Source organism: Carlito syrichta, unplaced genomic scaffold, assembly GCF_000164805.1.
Source record: "Carlito syrichta isolate Samal-C Ts95f unplaced genomic scaffold, Tarsius_syrichta-2.0.1 Scaffold304274, whole genome shotgun sequence".
Lineage (NCBI taxonomy): Eukaryota > Metazoa > Chordata > Mammalia > Primates > Tarsiidae > Carlito > Carlito syrichta.
The window spans coordinates 190877-197693 of record NW_007248370.1 but is presented as its reverse complement, the minus strand read 5'-3'; positions in this window follow the sequence as shown (position 1 = coordinate 197693).

Sequence of the window (6817 nt, the reverse complement as noted above, 5' to 3'; positions counted from 1 at the left end):
ACATATGGAGTTTTCTCTTTTTAAATTTATTGAGGAAAAAACTGCTGGCTTGTGGAATAAGGAAGATTTTTGTTGTTGTTCTTTTTTTCCCCCTAATCCTTCCTAAGTCTTTTACATATTATCTTATTATTTTGGTGTCAAGAATAAGCCTACCAAGAAGGCCAGTATCAAGAAAAATTGAAGTTGATTTTCCATGTTGAAATTTATTTTAAAATTAATATTGTGGAGTAGCTGATTCAAGTACTAATCTCCTCGTGTGTTTGCTGGTGAGTAGTTACCAGTAACCAAAGTGCATATCTGTGGAAGAAGACATGTCATATCTTGTCATGTCTTAACTATAATGTCAACAACCAAGTTTCTATAATTTTCATACACATTCAGCAGTATTTGTAACATCAAGATGAAACAAAAATCTAGTATTTATGCATATGATAATTTTTTAGATAGTGTTTTCTTATGATATATAATTTGCCCTAAAATTACAATAAATAATTCAACAAAAAAGATCATTGTACTTTAAAAATGGCTGAAAATTAAGACTTTAGTGTCCTTAGGTAAAGCTGGCAGCTAACTTAACTGCATTCGAAATATTATTACAATGTCAATAACACAGTCTTACTACAGTTTCTTTTTTCTGAAAACTTAAAAAGGAAGCATTTATTTTTACAAAACCATTTACCTTTGTTGGCTTAGTATAAGGAAATAATGCTGCAATAACCCTTGAAATGAGAATAATTCTTATTGCATTTCAAGGTTTGGGTTGGAGAAGTGGAGGATGGAGGAATTAAGGCTGGTCAATGAGATTAGTGTTTCAAAAATAAAAAAAGAGAGAGAGAGAGAGAGACTCCAATTAGAAGTATCCTGGGGTTATTAGCGATAACAGTGCTCATATCCAATTAAGATGAAAACCATTTTACCAGCTTAATGTGCCACCTCTGGCAGTGTGGGTTTATTAGTTTTATCAGACTTGAGAACTGAAACTTGAAATGATACGTATGCTGGGTACCAAAGAGACATTGTTAAGACTTAGAGATAATTGGTATAAGATGAGATGCCTCAAAAGTTGTTGATTAACAAGCATTGTGGATTTTGGGACGGGGAAGAAGCTGAACATTTCAGACAATGTGTGAAAGGGAAAAAAATTACTGAGTTGTGCAATGATATTCTCAAGACAAGAAGTTATTATGGCCTTCCTTCATGTCCAAAAATGAGGTTATGTGACATATTTGCATAGAACAAGACAATCTTCAAGATCCATGATGCATTTTCTCTATACAAACTCAAGTGAACAAAACTAATTGTTTATGATGCATTCTGGATTTTTTTTTTTTGTTCTCCCTTTCAGATTAAAGACTGTAATGCTAAATGATTGGTATTAATAGTTAATAAGAAAATCTTTTGTATCATCTTTAAGCTTTTTAACATAGGCTACATAACTGATAAAACTTACTTTTTTATGCTTCAAACAATCATTTTAAATTTTCAAAATGAATTTATCTTTACACTTTTAGACTGTCCATTTGAGTACCACAGAATGATTAAAAACAAATATATAAACAATGAAACTTCTCACTTAGGTAGCAATAAAATTACTGTTGCTTTGTTTCAATAGATACCTTCTTGACTAATCAAATACTTGTCATTTACTTCTGAAGCAGTTTAGGAAAGACTTTGTAAAGGAGTGAACATATGATTGTGTTGGCAACATGTATGTTTGTTTCTGCCAAATAGAAAACCAAGATGAACTTAAGGGTCAGCCTTAAATTTGCACCAGTCATATATGACTCTTCTAGAAAACAAAGTAAAGATTGGAGTTAAAGAAAAGTCATAAAGTTTTCTTGTGTGTGTGTGTCTGCTGGGCTTTTTTGAACAATATATTTTAGAGCAAAGAGCAATGCTATCAGTTTTCAGAGGGCACTGTTAATGTGATTTGGTTGATAACGTGTGTTTTAAATGTTTCTAAAGGTATATATATATATTTATTTCTTAGGTGCAGTAGCTCTCTTGCTTAACTGGCATATGACACCTTTTGGATAAATTTTGTGATCAAGATGACATTAGTGCCACTGAAACAGGCAGGTCTTAATGAATCAATATAAAAAGTATATTTGTATATAGTTTAATTTATATAAAAGAATCATGTACATTTGTATTTTCTATAATATAACAGTTAAAATTTTACTTCCAGAAAAGAACTGGGATTTAGCCAAAGGTTCAATCCTTCTAAAGGTTCAATTATGTTTAAATTGTCCATAGTTATACAACAGAGAAGAAGCAGCATAGGAGAGAATGCTCATTAATTGTGCAAAATCATTTGATGTCTCCAGTAAGTTAAATTTGTATTAAAGTTAACGTGGATCCTTAAGTTCTATACAACCCTACATCTAAAGCGTGAGGGTATAGTATGCTACTCCTGTTCTCAAATGAAATGGAAAATGGAAGTAGAATCATTCATTATCAAAAAGTTTGGCTTTATTAAAAAGTATTTCCTATAACTGAACTTAAAGCAATGAGGATAGACCTGAAAATTGGTATTAGGATATATTTTAAGTCTTCTAAGAAATAGTTTTAATTCACCCTAATCTATGAACATGACAAAAGTCTTGAAACAGCCATTCATTAACATATATTATAGAAAAATAGGAAATACAGAGTTTATATTCACTTATCTGATTCTACTCTATGCATAAAAAATAAGTCTCATTTTATAAGTATTCTTCCAGAAATTTCTTTAAAAAAAATTCCACACCCATATAATAAATATGGGATAAGACTCATTTATTTGTTTTTAACAAGCTTTTTTTACTTCCTTCTAAAATTAAATAATGGACATTAAGCATCTTTCCACATTAATAAAGATTTATTTTATTTTTTTAGTGATTTCTTTATATTTTTATCAAACAGGAATACCAACATTGTCTCTTTGAAGAGAGTGGTATTCAGGTTGTTCCAAGTTTTGCAATGATAAGCAACATTTTTTTCCTTTGTAAAGGAAATTCTGTTAGATTATTTCCTTAGGCTATATTCTAGAATTACTTGCAGTTAAAGGAATATAAATATATAATAACATCCATATAGCATGTCATTACTTTGGCTGCTCTCCATATACTCTGAGCAAAGGCCTGAAGAAAGAATCTGAAAACACAAAGATAGATTTTGGACAAAAAAAGGAAAGTAACTGGGCTACATTAAAAACCATATGAAATGGGCTTGCCCATTGTGTTCTCCACAGATAAAAACCGAATAGCGTGTGTTTATGTGTATATTATTTATTTATTACCGAATAACAAATTGCCACACATTTAGCAGCTTAAACAACATGCATTTATTATCTCCCAGTTTGTGGGTCAGAAATTAAGACACAATTTAGCTGAGTACTTTGCTTCAGAGTCTGTCAACAGGCTGTAATCACTAAGCTTGTTGGGGTTAGGTCCTAATATGAAGACTCAATTGGGGAAGAAGTAACTTCCAAACTCACTTACATGGCAATTAGTTGACAGCACTCAGTTTCTTTTGGGCTGTTGGACTGAGGGACTGAGTGCCTACCCGAGTGTTGGACTTAGTTCCCAAAGGCTCCTGGCCGTTGCCACATGAACCTCTCCAAAATGGCATCCTGAGTCACCAAAGCCAGCAAGGAAGAGAATTGGCTTGCAAGATGGAAGTTAGAATCTTATATCATCACGGAAGTGACATCCCATCATCTTTGCTGTAATCTTACTGGATAGAAGTAAGTCATAGACCTGCCCTTAAGAAAAGGAGATTATGTGTCTGGGAGTTTGTCTTCTCATTTCACTTCTACACTGTTGGTGGGAGTGTAAACTAGTGCAGCCTCTGTGGAAATCAGTGTGGTGATTCCTAAAAGCTCTAAAAATCGACCTTCCATATGACCCCACAATCCCCCTACTGGGAATATACCCTGAAGAACTCAAATCACTCTATAAAAAAGAAACCTGCACACGTACGTTTATGGCAGCATTGTTCACAATAGCAAGACCATGGAACCAACCATGCTGTCCAGCAAAAGAGGACTGGATTTTTAAAATGTGGTACATATACACGATGGAATATTACGCAGTCATAAAAAAGAATAAAATCATGAATTTCGCAGTAACCTGGATGGAATTGGAGTTTATAATACTGAGTGATCTCTCACAGAAACAAAGATCTGAGTATCACATGTTCTCACTCATAAATGGACCTTGAACAACTATCATAATACTATAAGAAAAGGATTGACAGTGGCGAGAAAACTATGGGGGAGCAGGGAGGGGAAGGGAGGTGGGATTAACGATAATCAATATTTGTTTGGGGATAGGGGGGCACATCTCATCAACAAGGGTGCCTGCACGATGCATATTTGCATACCTAACCCTTAACGGTACTCCACAATTTTAAAATAAAAAATATGTTAAAAAAAAAAAAAGAAGAAAAGGGGATTACTCAATAGTGTGAATACCAGGAGGTGGGGACATTGAGGATCATCTTCTTAACTGTCTGCCACAGTGAGACTCTGGTTGATGGTGTATAATACTCTGAAATGTGCTGGTAAGGAGTATGCACATGGGAAAGTAGTGTGCACATGGGAAAGGAGCTTTTGGACATGATAGAAGATAATTTGTTCTGCTATGCAATGTTGTGGAATAAAGTTTTATTTCTTTTCATAAACGTCAGTTGGTTTTGTTTGTTTGTTTTGTTTGTTTGTTTGTTTGTTTTTGAGTTGGAGTCTCACTCTGTCGCTCAGACTGGAGTGCAGTGGCTGCTCCCGGCCACTGCAGCCTCGACCTGCTGGGCTCCGGTGATCCTTCTGCCTCAACTTCCAAGTAGCCAGAACTACAGGCGCGCTACCACACCCGGCTGATTTTTTGATTTATTGTAGAGATGAGGTCTCGCCAAGTTGCCCGGGCAGGTCTCGAACTCGCGGGCTCAGGCAATTCACTCACCTCAGTCTCCCAAGGCACGGGATTACAGGCTGAGCCACCGAGCCTGGCTTAAACCTCAGTTTTTAATCGTAACATTTCATCTTTAATCATTTAATTTTTAATCTTTGAATTTCTCAGTTACAAAGATTGATCCAATTTAGATATTTCCACAATTTTCAAAAATATTTAAATGTGTTGGATGCTTATAAAAAGAATCTCCATATTTCCCCTTGTGGCTTTTATTATTTAATATTTAATTGAATTGAAAACATCTTAATTGGCAGACAGCCTGTGTGTACCACTTTAACCAACCACATTATTTACACGTTTTTAAAAATAAAAACAATCTACTAAAATCTGACTCATTGCTTTTCAACTGTAATTTTGCCTTATAATACAGATGTAAGCAATAGTAATGATAGGATATAAATGTTCTGTTATTAACACTTATTGTACTTACTAGAAAAATATCTCTTTTTCTCTTCTTCTATTTTGTTTTAAAAATGTGGCATACTAGTCAAGATTATGTACATAAATGGTCTACATACAGGTAAGATTTGGCCCTCCCTCTTATCCCCACATCTCTGGTTTAGGATCAGGTTCTCCTAGTGATGTATGTCTCCTCCCCTGAAAAATATATCTTTCAAGAACACATTTAATATTTATGTTTACAACATGCAACCGTAAAGAAGGTGGACTCTTAACTAAAAGACATATTAAGTGATAAGTTTTCCAGTGACTATCAGTTTCCCATTTTTCTAATATCTGTACAATATTTTTCCTATTTCACCGAAGATTTCCTGCAGCTGTAAACCCATTGTACAAGGCCGTAATCCTTGACTGGGTGGCAGTTGGAGCTGAAGGCTGTCCACCTTCTCCAAAATTAGTTCTTAATTGGCATAATCAGCAGCTTGAATTATTGGTTCCACTGATGGAAACGTGTTCTCTCCGCTGGCCAATAAGCGTGTCTTCCCATTCATCCTTTTTTTTTTTTAAATGAAGATAGGAAAAAGGGTGATACATTAATGACTTTTTAAAAGGACTATCCAAAAACTGAAACATTTGTGAATAAAATGGAACTTAATGACAATACACAAGCTGCCCACCTTCGTTCTCATTAAAGAGGAAAGTATTTATGTACCTAGTAAAGGTGTAAAAATGACTAAGCCTCCAACAGTACCGACTGAGAGTTGGGGAATAATGACTCTGCAAATCATTATTGATTAAGCTGTGAATTCAAGTTTGCTTCTTAACCTAAGAAAATTTCTTGACCCATACTTTTTTCCCCTTTATTTTGTCAAATGAATTCAATTCAATTAGCAGTTATTGAACACTTATTCAATGCATGGTACTCCAAGAAGGTAAAAAGTACTCATATGCTTGTCAGAGAACACAGTTTCCTTAAGCAATTAAGGTAACTCTCCCAACCCCACATACTCTCTCCTCAAGGTAGAAAGCAGTCTGGTCACTCATTTACAGAACTTTGTGTTCTATGGCGTGTGCACAGCGTGCTTAGGCCTTTAGCAGAATTCCTCATCTCACCAGGAGAGTGGCTTTCCTTCAGATACTCAACTAGTAAGTACAGTTTCCAGACCCAATTGCAGAGTCAGTCCAATAGAACAGCAGCAGTAAGAAGTCTCCATTCATAAAGCAGCTAGGAGAACAGAGGATTCAAGCCCACCATCAACCCCTAGGACTTCCAAGATGTCAGGCCCTAGGAGAATCAAGTAGAAAAAGATCTCCTGCCGGGCTCGGTGGCTCAGCCTGTAATCCCACGCCTTTGGGAGGCTGAGGTGAGTGGATTGCCTGAGCCCGCGGGTTCGAGACCCGCCTGGGCAGCGAGACCTTATCTCTACAATAAATCAAAAAATGAGCCGGGCGTGGTAGCACGCGCCTGT